Genomic DNA, 12,839 nt, shown 5'->3' with positions numbered 1-12,839 from the left:
CACTAATATGTTTATATACACAGTGTGACATTTGAATAGCTAAGAACCTTCTTTTAGAAAATGCTTGTGAAATTCAGTGAGAAAACACACTTACTGGGCTGAATATAATCTCTAGGCTAGAAGGAAGACCATTTAACCCAACTCCCCCCAACTGATGCTTTAAAGTCTTTTAATTGCTAGCATTCCTTCTGAGAGACTACCTAGTCTTTTCAAATATCTCCTGTAATGAGTTAATTTACTATATCCTAGAGCTCCTTGAAGCATTTGGAAATTGTTTGGACCAACCAAAGTTTTATTCTTGCAACTTTTTTCTTGTCCTACACCTTACTGTGTTAAGTACACTCTGAATGTATTAACTCTTTATAGTAGTCAAAGAAAAAGGAAGACTTAAAAAGTTATCATGGGATCTGAGAAAATAGAACACAGCTGTGTTCTGTATTTACCCAGAAACAACCCATGACTAGAAACCCTAAAAAATGAGGTGACTTTGAGAAGTTAAGATGAAATTTATATTGTGGGGGCCATTACAAATCATCTATATGCTATTCAGCATGAATGAAGGAGCAAAGGAGCCCGGTGTGGATTCCAGCTACACAACTGGGGTTCCCATTTTTGCCTACAGATCACTAACAACCCCATTTTGGTTCATTTTTTACCATGTCTATTTCCTAACCAGCAACAGTGCTACCTGACTTACAGGATTGTTAGAAGTTACAGTTGAGGAAGTACTTAGCATCCATTTTAACTTGCATACAATTTTCCCATAAAAGCTTCTTCCTACAAGTATTTCTTCATAACTTATATGTCCAGAAACTCATCTAAAGAATAATTTCAAACAGTGGGAATAAACTCCCTCAGAATAAAAGAAACTTGCCTTTTTAAACTCATTTTTTTTCCTGGCAAGACCCTAAATACAGTTTTCTACATTTGGGGACAGTGGTCATTAATTTAAAAATATTCTTTATTTTAAAATTTCTTAGGCTGGGAAGGTGGCTCAATGGTAGAGTGCTTACCTTGCATGCATGAAGACCTGGGTTCAATTCCTTAGCACCACAAAAGCAGAAAAAGCCGGAAGTGGCACTGTAGCACAAGTGGTAGAGCACTAGCCTTTTGCTGAAGAGCTGAGGGACAGCGCCCAGGCCCAGAGTTCAGGCCCCATGACCGACAAAAAACAAAAACAAAAAACACACTCTTCAAGGATCATTTGTTAATGGAATAACTAAGGAGATGAAAGTCTCCATATTTGTTTCCATAGCATACTTTTTTTTATTAGAGCTGTTATTATGCTTTCATACTTAGTATTCTTGAAAAGATATCAGATCAAAAAAGTCCTTTATCTAAATTCATTGAAGTTTTTCCAACTCTTGATGCTTATGCAAGTAATGTATTGTGTTGGGTACAGAATTTTCCATACTTGGTTAAGCACTGACTCATTTGCTTCTTAAGCATCTCAGAAAAGATCAGTTTATCCTAATAACTTGGCCACCATAAGCCTGGATTATACTGCAGTATTTATAGATACTCTCATTGGTTCCCAAGGTGCTCAAATATCGACAGGACATTTTTCTCAAACCCTCACAGAGCAATGAGGATAGAACATGGCCCACATCAAGCCATCCGTCCAGTTTGACCTAAGGGATCAGGCAAACCCTACACAGATAGCGGGTGCACCTCACAGACAATACATACTTGATTGTGGCTTTATATCTTACTTCTCAGTTTAGCACATTGCAGAAGAGATGCAAATGTATTCAACTCACAATGGAAACATCCTATTTTTGAGCTGACTACACAGATAGTATTCATCATTTCCAAACTAGATGCAAAGAATATTACGTGCACATAAGTGGATTTTTACCCAGAATGAAGTCTATCTGGAACTTTTCTGTGAAACAAAAACAACCTATGAAGAAAATGTTTAATTTTTCTTTACTAAAATGCCTTAGAATAGGTGATTTAGAAACAACAAAAATGTCCTTCTCATACTTCTTGAGGATGGAAAAGCCAAAAACACTGGGCTATCAGATTCAGTGTTTGATAAGGTCTGCTCTCTATTTGCAACATGGTGCCTTCTTACTATTTCCTCATCTGGTAGAAGGGAAGAAGAGCAAATTTTTGCTAATACGTCCTCTCCAGCCCTTATATCTTTTAAAATTTTACTTCATTTATTTTAGTGTGGAAGGGAATTATTTCTTTATTTGTGTGTGATTGTGTGTTTGTTGTTATATGCCAGTTTGGGTGCTTGAACTTAGGATCTGTGTACTTAGTGTCTTTTTTGTTCAAGGTTGGTGCTCTACCACTTGAGCCATTGCTCCATTCTCAAGTTTGTGGTACCTAAGCAGAGATAGAAGATTGAGGGACTTTCTGCCCAAGCTGACTTCAAAGAGTCATCCTCAAGTCTGAACTTCCTGAGTAGCTAGGACTATAGGCATGAGCCACTGGAACCAAGTTCTTTTATAAGCACACTAATCATATCTTGAAGCCATCAGCTAGCTCTTGCATTAGAGATTGAATTTCCATAGAAAAAATTGAAGGGACCTATTCAAACAAGCTACTAACATTTACTAGTTGATGACAAGTATTCTGGATCTTTAAGTAATTATGTGCTTTATTATCACCATTATGTATAAATTACAAAAAGTATTTCCCCCTACTTTAAAAGAAACAGGCAGTAGATTAGCTGTGAATTTCAAACTCTCCCACCAAAAGATGGAGACTTCCTGCCTCTGCATGTGAACTGGCGTTGTGATATACCAGGCCTCTAGAATGTGGTGGGGGGAGACAGTGGGCCTGATTTCATATTAGCTCTCACGAGCTACAATGATTTCTTCTACTTTGTATCATTGAACCCTGCCCAGAAACCATCACAGCATGCCTGAGCTAGGATGGTAGATAATAAGAAGCCTAGGACCCATTCCTAGTTTCTATGCAGACAGGAGCCAGCCAACCCACACAAGATATAGGAAAGACATCTGCTCTACATCGCCCAGCCTCCAGCTTTGTGTCAGCTGACTTAGAGTACATAGTCCAGCTATGAGAGACCAGCCAGGGCTGGCCTGGAACCTTCACAGGTATTTGAGCATGAACAAATGTGAACTATTTCAAACCACTGAGGTTTGCAAGAGTTTGTGATACATTTGCTCTCTAGTACAAGAAATTCTTTTCCTTCCTCTACCACCTACTAGTTGAATACTGTTAATGAAAGGAAAATAATTATTATATATGTGTGTGTGTCTGTGTACAGTCTTTATGTATCCATTCTGTCCTCGACTAATTTCAAGGGAACCTAACTTATTTGAAATCCCAGAAAGTGCTCCCTAGTTTGCTTTGACATTACCTGGCACTGCCCAAAACAGAGCTCATGCTGGAAAGCTGCGTTCTTTCCATGTTGCCACTCTTCATACTGAAGCCTGAGAATCCCTTCTGGAGGATAATTTTCCTTTTTTAATACCCTTTGCCCTTCAACCAGTCCTAGGTGGTAGAAAGAACTCCAAACCCCATGTCTTCCTTTCAAAGTCAGAGGGTGAAGTACTGAGGGATGGATTACACACCTTATGGGATTGAATCAAAAGAATGCCAGGAACAATAGTCTGCCAACAATGACCAGCTTTTTTAAAAAAAATATATCAATTTCAAACTTAATTATGTTTTCCTCAGAGAATACTTGCGGAAGATTTCAATATTTAGAAACACATTGAATCTTACGGCTCACTGTAGCGTCCCTCTTATGATTGATCTGTTTGAACAGAAATTAATATACAGTCTGCAGCTGATGGTTATATTGTACATGTATCGTTGAGTCCTATTTAATTATTTCATTAACTAGGAGGAGACTGATTTTTTTTATTACTCTTCGAATCTTTAAATTCAGTATGGATTTACTTGTTTCCTTGAACTTGAATTTTGTCCTAATTCACATATTATTGTATGGCAGGCATGTTCAAGCTCTCTGTGCATTTCTGTGTGTGTGTGTGTGTGTGTGTGTGTGTGTGTATGTGAGAGAGAGAGTGTGTGTGTGTGTGTCTTTCTGTCTTTGTGGATCAGCTTTTCTAAGTATCAGTTCTCATGGTGACTCCCTGACCGTCCCCTGACCAAGCCCAATTCTTGGGGCTCAGCTCCACCCCTTGCTCCCCAGGCTGTGGCTTTGCTGACTTTTGTTTTGTTTCTTAGTCTCCTTTGCTTTAGATTCTTCACTCTTCACTGTTCTGTCCACAGGGAATTTTCTTCCCACAGGCCTTGCAGAATTGGTGCTTTCTGTCCACCTGTCTATAGTCTACCCCTCTGTTCCTCTCAGAGGACCATTCCAAAGCCGCTCCATTTTATGCTGCTATATTCTTCATGGGATTAGCACTATCTGATTTCAATATTCATGCTAATAAACTTAGTTTCTGTATAGCTGTTTTTATTGTCTTCCTCAAACATTCACTCCATTGTGCCAGAGACCTTTATTTCTCTGCTCGCTCTTTGTTCGAAGTCCTCAGGACTCCTACTCACTGAAGCCAATGAGCATTCGTGAAAGAAAAGAGCCTGAGGCATTTTAAATGATTCAATGGCTAGGTGGGATCTTTGCCTCCTAGTGCCCACAGCCGCCTTCTCTCTGAACCTCCACAACACACATCACATTTCTAAAGCAGAACTACAATGCATGTCGCAAAGACATCATGGACTTTGAGAAAAGGGTCCCTGGCCCCAAAGGTCACCAAGAGGCACCGGGATGTTTCTGTCCTTGGCAGTACGGTTTGCTCGTTTATATACTATGTGATGATGCTTCCTATTCTGTAGGGTTATTTGAGTTCGATAGGCATGATGTGATGAGAGTACTGTGCTGTTACATTACGTGTTGTATCAACCTGTCTCGCTGTCTGTGGGGGAGATTATTGCTTGAATCTAGGGACTCAGGAAGATGGATGTTCTCTTAGACCAGTGTCATCCAGTGTGGGTGAAGATCATCCCATCCACGGAGGGTCTCCGTAAACAAAGGGCAGACGAAGCTAGGAATTCACCCTCTGCTACTGCTAGCCTGCCTATCAGCCAGGCTGCCTCGTTGACTTTTCCCTCTGGCTCTTGTGCTGGGATTTTAAACACTGGTTTCACTGGTTCTTGGGTTCTCTGTCTCAGAGTGAATTGTATACCACTGCTTTTCCTGATCTATTGCTGTCATAGAACCTCTCAGCCCTCAGTCTCCATTATCCTGTGAACCAATGCATTGTACTAAATCTAGTATCTACCTCTATCTATCTATCTATCTATCTATCTATCTATCTATCTATCTATCTATCTATCTATCTATCTATCTATCTGTGTGTACATGTATCCTGCTATACATACCCAGTACATGTAATGTCTACTAGTTCTGTGTGTAGAGAACTCTGACTCATAAAGCAGCAAATGATAGACTCTCAGTGATGTAAGTTCTTCTTTATCCCTGTCCCTTCTCCTCACTGTCTAAGCCTAAGCCCACATAGTCAGTCAGCATAGGTAAATGTTTCCTCGAAGGACACTGAAATCGCACTAACAGAGATTGTAATGCAGAAGCAGAGAAGGTCTATGGGTGAAAGAATGGATATGCCTGTTCTAATAAAGCTTTATTCACCTAAGTGACATCAAGGACCTGAGGGCTGTGGTTACCATCGTCCTTCTTCCCACAGTTCAGTCTGTATTCTGGCTCCTTTCTGCAGTGACTTGCGTCTCAAAATGTGTTGAGTCCAGACAGTGGGTAAGGCTCCCACTTGTTAGACCTTCCCTTTCTTTAGCTTGCAGTTCCTACAGAGACCCTCCTTACCGTCCCTGAGTTATCTCTGCCACTTCTGCACAATGTCCCTACAGGGCCAGGTTCTCTGGGCAGAGGGGAGGTAGATATTTTTTCCTAAAGACTCTGCAGAGATAGTCCTTGAGCAGGCCGAGGTGTGACGTGAGGGCTAGAAGGTAGAGCTGTGTGTTTCTGCTTTCAGCAGGGCTTCTCTTGAAGCTTCAATTCACATGTTAGTTCTGCCCTTCTCCTGAAATCACAGCATCTCACCCAGTACCAAGAGGTCTGGCTGTAACGGTTGAGCCTGTTTCTCAATTTCTTAGGGCTGTAAGCACTCCCCTGGAGTTTAACAAGCATTGCAAGAGGAAAGGCACTCTGATCATTTTAGGATTCAATTCTCCATGTCCTGCTCAAGATAATGCCCGATGCTGGCGGCTAGCTCTCTCCCACATGGATTCCCATCACACCCACCAGGGCATGAATACAGAGTAGCACCAGTCCTGTAGGTGTGTATTTTTGGTGGTTTGGTTTAATTCTGGTTGGGCAATATGTTGAAGCAAGACAAAAATCTAAGCCATATGGGATTGAAATATGTCATCTGTGAGAGAGCTTTAAAGAAAGGTAATAACAAGATGAAATTAGGTTCAGGGAGTTGTGCAGGTGTGGGCGCCTGGCAGTGAGCGTCATCTCTGTAGAGCCTCACAGAGGCTTATATGAGAATCGATGGGCTTACAGTGGAAGACACACAGTCTGGGTCCTTGAAGGGGTCAAGAAGCTCAGGTGAGGAAGGGAAGGGAGCCAGGTGTGCGCACATTCATGGTGGAAAGGGCAGTGTGCTCTGGCCCTCTCTAGCTAATTGTGGTCATGTAGGAAGGAGACCACAACACTGGAACATCTTGTAGTATCTTAAACCATTTAGACATATAAACTACCACCTCTTCCTGTTCCTCCTCCTCTTCCTCTTCCTCTCCTCCAGCTATTCCTCCTCCTCCTCCTCTCCCCTCCTCTTCCTCCTTCCCCCTCCTCTTTCTCCCTCTTTTTAATCTTATAGCTCCTAATTTAAAAATACACCAAATAACCGTATCTGTTAGGAGTCCATTCAGTACACTGATTTGTACTTCCTGACCTCTAAAATAGATGTTACATTTGTAAGATATCCAGAATCATTTAAGACCTGAATGAAGGGATTTTACAACTACTAAGATATGGCTGACTACTGGTACACATAAATATCTAAGATGCATGCTGTAAAAGACTGAAGTACGCAGCAAAAGACTGAAGAGGGTTGTGGGGTGCCTATCAAGCCTCTGCCTCAAAATGATTGAAAAGCAAAACAAAACAAAGCAAACATTTTAAAGAAAAATTGAACTTTCCAGAACCCTATGTCTCAATCAGCTGTCAAACCTGAAATACCAATCGGCATGCACAGCTGAGACTCCCACGGTTGGAGCTGACATGGGAGTGAAAGCCAGTTTGTTCTTTCCACTGCTTTCCAGGAAGATTTTTTGCTGCTGTCCTGATTGCTTATACCTTAATTCCCTCACTCTCTCCCAAGAAGGTAGTATGGTTGTTACATAATGCTGAGATACAAATAAGGTATGGAATCAGATTGTTAATGATACTTCTGTATGGATTATAAAAATCTGAAGAGTAATAAAAATGTGGCCACTATCTGTATCATCATCATCATTATCATCATCATCATCATCATCATCATCATCATCATCACCATCATCGTTAATAATTATATATGTGTCCTACACTGTTCAAAGGCTTTAACTCAATGCCTCAGCTGTTCAGCTCATGGCTGTTGCTCTACCACTTGAACCATGCCTCCAGACCAGCTTTGGCTTGCTATTTTGGAGATGGATTCTCATGTGTTCTTCTGCCTAGGTGGTTTCAAGCCATAATCCAGGGTCTCAGCCACCTGAGTAGCTACGATTATAGATGTGAGCCCACAGCACCTGCCTTGAGTATCTCTCTAACAAATTTCTTTCTCCTTTTGCATGAGCAATGGAATTCATTCTCAAGCAAGCTTATGGTATCTGACTACAATAGAAATTCATGAGATCAAAATTATTAGATTTCCCTTGTTGCTTTTAAGCTCTCTTCCTCTAGAAAAAGGTTTTTAAAAAAAGATGAAATATCAGCTAAATAGTAAGTGCAAGTCAAGATTTGTGTGTGTATATTTCACCTGTCTGGGAAGTACCACACCTTCCTGCAGGAGGCCCCCATTTTGATCATCCCTTCGTAAGATAGAAAGACATCCCATGTAGGGACCAAGAAACTAGGACTGGAGTTTTTGCAAGAGACATTGATTCCCATGTAGACTAAAACTAACATTTCCTGAGTAGTTATTAAGTGTTTGAGCAGGAACACCTTGATGCCAAGTTCTTGTCTGTTGTCAATCCTTCTGATGTGATAGGCCCATGGCCCTAGGTACTGTCTGTGTGTGCCTTATGCATCTATGTGGGGTATGACTAGACCCCAGAATGCTCCCTGGCAGACATTGTTATGCCAATTCTCCCCAAACTGTTCTGTAGGTTTAATATAATCCTCAAAGTTCAGCATGATTTGGGAGGAGGGTAAATATTTATCAAGCTGATTCTACACTTTATGTGGAAATGTATACAACCTAGAATTGTCTGAGCCCCAACAATCTTGGAAAGGAACACTATTGAAGGATTACAATGCCAGATTTTTGAGATACTTATTGTAAAGCTATAGTAATCAAGTGTGTATCGCCTTGGTGTAAGGGTAGAAAAATAGATCAATGCAACAGAATAGAGTCCAGAAATGGATGCACACATACACATTGATTTTCTACAAGGCATCAAGGTAATTGAATCGTGTTAGAAGAGTCTTTTCCCACTTATATTGTTTGAACAACTGTATAGCTGCATTCTTTTTAAACCTAAACTTTAACTTTTACAAAGCCATATACATAAAACTTAATCAGAATTATAAATGTAGGTATAATTGGTAAAATGAGTAAGCTTTTAGGAAAAATCTATATGAACTGCATATTGATAACTTTGAGAAAAATGAATGTTTCAGGGCATAAATAGTACTGTAGTTATTCCTCCCATACTGTTGATGATGATTGCATGTGCAAAGATAGTATCAGATTGGTAGGTTGGATTATATAGGTTTTGTAAGTGTACTGTGAGATGGTCACACAATGATGAAATTGCTACTGATACGTTTCTCTATTATTACACAACCTACCACTGTGCTAGGATGCCCAATAATACAGCTGAATCTTCACTGCCCATCAAAGGACATCAGACACAACAGAACACAGCGTACAGTTTCATCACAATGCCATTTCTCCACAAGCCAAAGCTAATGTGTGATGCTGAAAGTCTAGCACTATTAAGTGGGGTTGGGATAAGCTAAAAAAATTTTTTTTTAAAAAAAGACCTTATTTGGTGATGGAAAGCCTCCTAGTTTTACACTAGTGATTACAAACTTGTCAAAACTTATTGAACCTTGTTCTCGAAAACTATTTAATTTATAACATGTAAATTATGCCTTAATTTACATCACTTCGATTTACAATAACCTTAAAAAGTTATTGGGAAAGAAATTTGCATGCATGGATTAATTTGATAAAGTTTAACATCGTGATTATGAATTCTGGCTCTGAATTTGAAAAAAAAAATAGCTTTAAATGATGGCTCTGACACTTTCCTTGCGGGGGGGGGGGTGGGAGGCGGGGGGACCTTTGTCCTGTGGCAAAACTCTGATTCAGGCATGTCAACTGTTGGAGAAACTTGGGTTTTTTTTTTTCTTTGTTTTTTTTTTTCCCCTGAGGCCCAGTAGATGATCAATAGAGGGAGCTGCTGCTCTTAGAGCTTTTTTTTTCCTTTTTATCATCATTCATAAATACCACTTAGGCAAAGAGGCACCCGTATAATAAAAATCCAGGACACAATAGATGTAAATACATTGTCAGAGTTACAGATATAGGTACTTATACAATATCAAGTCCAACAATCTTTATGTTTTAAATCACACATCCAATCTACTATTGCTCAAGGGAAAAGCAGGCGGCCCTGCTTTACTTTTCTCTCATCTTGGGTACCTATCAATGCCCCTATTCGGTTCCACTTCCTCTTCTTCTTTTTCACACCTGAGGCTAAAATACTGTCTTCTTCTACCCCCAGTTGTAGATAAGTTAAGTACTTGGCTACTCTGAGTAGCAAAGTATGGTCATGATAGAGCTTGTTAAACCAAGAAAAAACATCTTGTCCCCCTACCCTGACATCCAATGTCATATCTATGTTATTTTTGTTTTGTTTTGTTTTTTACTCAAGAATTCATACATGAGCTGTTGAAGTGACCCTGTGTGTGTGTGTGTGTGTGTGTGTGTGTGTGTGTGTGTGTGTGTGTGTGTTTGTGTGTGTGTGTGTACATGTGTGTATGTGTATGTGCATAGTTTGGGTTAAAGCTAGCATAGCTTTCCTGAGATAAAAAAAGAGAGATTTTGCAATCTACCCCCAAATGATTAGCTATGTCTGTTCTAAAAATGTTTTACAGGATGAACGTCTATTCCAAGTAGTTATCCAGCTTTTCAAAATAAAACCAACAGTACTTTGAATGAGAGTAAACCATCTGTGGGTCTCTCTCATCACACTTTTGTATGTTTTGTTTAGCTTTTATATATCATATCCATCTTTTTTGGAGTAAAGGTAAGTGAGAAGGAAAGATTATGTTTTGTCAATATGATTTTGGGTGGAATACTTAACATGTGTTGTCTGCCACATACCCTGCAATAATTGGTAAGGGTGGGTAGGAAATATTTTGAATGGTTTAATTCTAAACAATAGTGGTGATAATTTTAAAAAAGTAAATGTGAGTTAATAACATAGGTACTGACTTCTACAAAGGAAATGAAATTGGATGTAGAGGGTTTTTTTTAAGAGCACAATTAAAGAAATTAATCACCAAAGTGAAAAAAATACTGACATAGACAAATGACCACATTACAAGAGAGTTGCTTCCTGAATGTGTCACAGGAAAAATATCTGTGGACGTTAACAGAACATTAGCCATGTGTATGTGTAACTAGATGGATGGGTGGATGGATGGATGGATGGATGGATGGATGGGAGAGACTGAGAGAGAGAGAGAGAGAGTTGTTTGTGGTCTCAGACATGTGTGAGGACTGTCTGCACATTGTCTCCAAGCTCATTTCCTCTGCTCTGCCATCTTGATTCTTACCTACTAGAATCAAGATGGGGACCACCGTGCTTGTCTTCTTACCAGGGGGGCGGGGCGGGGAGGAGGAATGGGAAGGTTAGAAGATACTCCCTCTTTTTAAGAAGGTGGCTAGAGGAATATCGGCATTCTTATACTCACATCTTTTGGTCAGAAGAAAGTCATGAGATTCACCAATGAGGCTGGAGAATGTAGGCTTGATTCTCTTGGATTAAAGGTTTAAATATCCATCCAAAGAAGAGAGCAATGTAAGCTGGTCACACAGAATATCTGAAACAAGGTAGCTCAGAGGGGTAAAAGCTATAAAGAGGGAAAATAAAAACATAAATGAAACATATATATTTATATAGGCCAGAAACACTCAAAAGATTTGTCTGATTTTCAGGGTTTTTTCAAAAGAGCATAGTATTTCTTATAATTGATAGTGAATCGTATTGGGAGACACAAGTTATAATATGATTATTCTTTTCCATTTTGATTGGATGTACTTAGATGTAAGGAATATAATGTATTTAATAATCTTATTGAACTGAAAAAAATTATAGTAATAAGCATCCATATAAAAAAACTTAAGAATCTGCATAGGTATATTTCCAATGATAGGCTGTGAAGAATATTTCTGGCAGCATTGAGGTAAAGACTTTTTAAAGCCTTTGCATTGTAGGTACAAGGGAAGCGGAGACAAATTTTAATTTACTTCTCAGTGTGTTACATAATGTACTTGCATACTTCATGTATACCATCAGAAAAGCTTAAGAAAAGGAAGAATGGAAAGATGTTCCATGGGAATTAAATGCAAGTACACAGAGACAAGGAAAAGATGATAAGAATGGATGGTAGAAGATCTGCCTACGAAGTGCAAGTTCAAGAGTTCAAATCCCAGTACCTCCAGAAAAAAGTAATAGAGAAAAAAAAGAAAAAAAGAAGGTAGAGTATAGCAGTGGGTTAGACTGGAAAACCCCCTCCAGACACTGATAAAACATCAGAATATTATTCTGTAGGCAAGTGGGAAACAGAAAGGGAGCGTTGTATTGTTAGTTCATCCCTGGGATGAATGAATAACCAGCAGGAATTTTAATGATTTCAGTACAGAAAAAAAGGGAGAGGTTCATTTACTGAGAAAAGTGTACTGGGCTGAGAGCGACATAATAAATTAAGTTATTCTCCCAAACGCCTGACCTTAAATCATTAACTTTGTAGAGTTTCTGTAATGATATTATGTGTTTAAGTAGCTATAGCACAGGAATATAATGAAAACAAACATAAAAATACAGAGGAAGATACTAAATGTTCTCCAGATTTCATCCAGATGACTCATTCGAACCAGCGCTGTGACAATATTACAATCAAATCCATGCTAGGTAATTACATTGAAGTGCTATGTCGGACTATGGTGATCGTTGCAATTTTATGGTGATACTTGTCATGGAGCAGAGACACATTAAAGGCCACATGTCATTTAGCATTTCAGAAGGCAGCAGAACACAAGGATCCGAAGCCCATTTGGCCACTATTTAGTTCAGTTTCAAGATACTGGATACACTCAGCGAATTACATCTGTGTGCCTAACTTGGTGAGAGATCCAACAAACAGCCTCTCCTCCAGATAGCCTGCCAACTAGGGTGTAAAGCCTTTAAGTCTGATGTATCCATTAAAACCTTAGGCAAAGCTAGGTAGGTCTAGTGGTACATGCCTGTAATCCTAGCTACTCAGAAGACTGAGATCTGAGGATGCCTGGCTAAGAGATTCATTGCCAACGAAGGACTAAAAAAATCTGGAAATGGCACTGTGGGTCAAAGTTGTAGAACACTAGCCTGGAGCACAAAAGCTTAGGAACGGTGCCCAGGCCCTGAGTTCAAGCTCCAGG

General features: G+C 39.5%; 1 protein-coding gene across 2 annotated transcripts in view; it reads left to right on the top strand.

The window, feature by feature from the left end:
• The window catches only part of Grm7 (glutamate receptor, metabotropic 7), a 595,106-nt gene that overhangs the window by 256,615 nt on the left and 325,652 nt on the right, over window positions 1-12,839 (top strand). The window lies entirely within an intron of this gene.

This window comes from Dipodomys ordii, unplaced genomic scaffold (genome assembly GCF_000151885.1).
Source record: "Dipodomys ordii isolate 6190 unplaced genomic scaffold, Dord_2.0 Scaffold12, whole genome shotgun sequence".
NCBI lineage: Eukaryota > Metazoa > Chordata > Mammalia > Rodentia > Heteromyidae > Dipodomys > Dipodomys ordii.
This window is presented reverse-complemented; position numbering and strand designations above follow the sequence as displayed.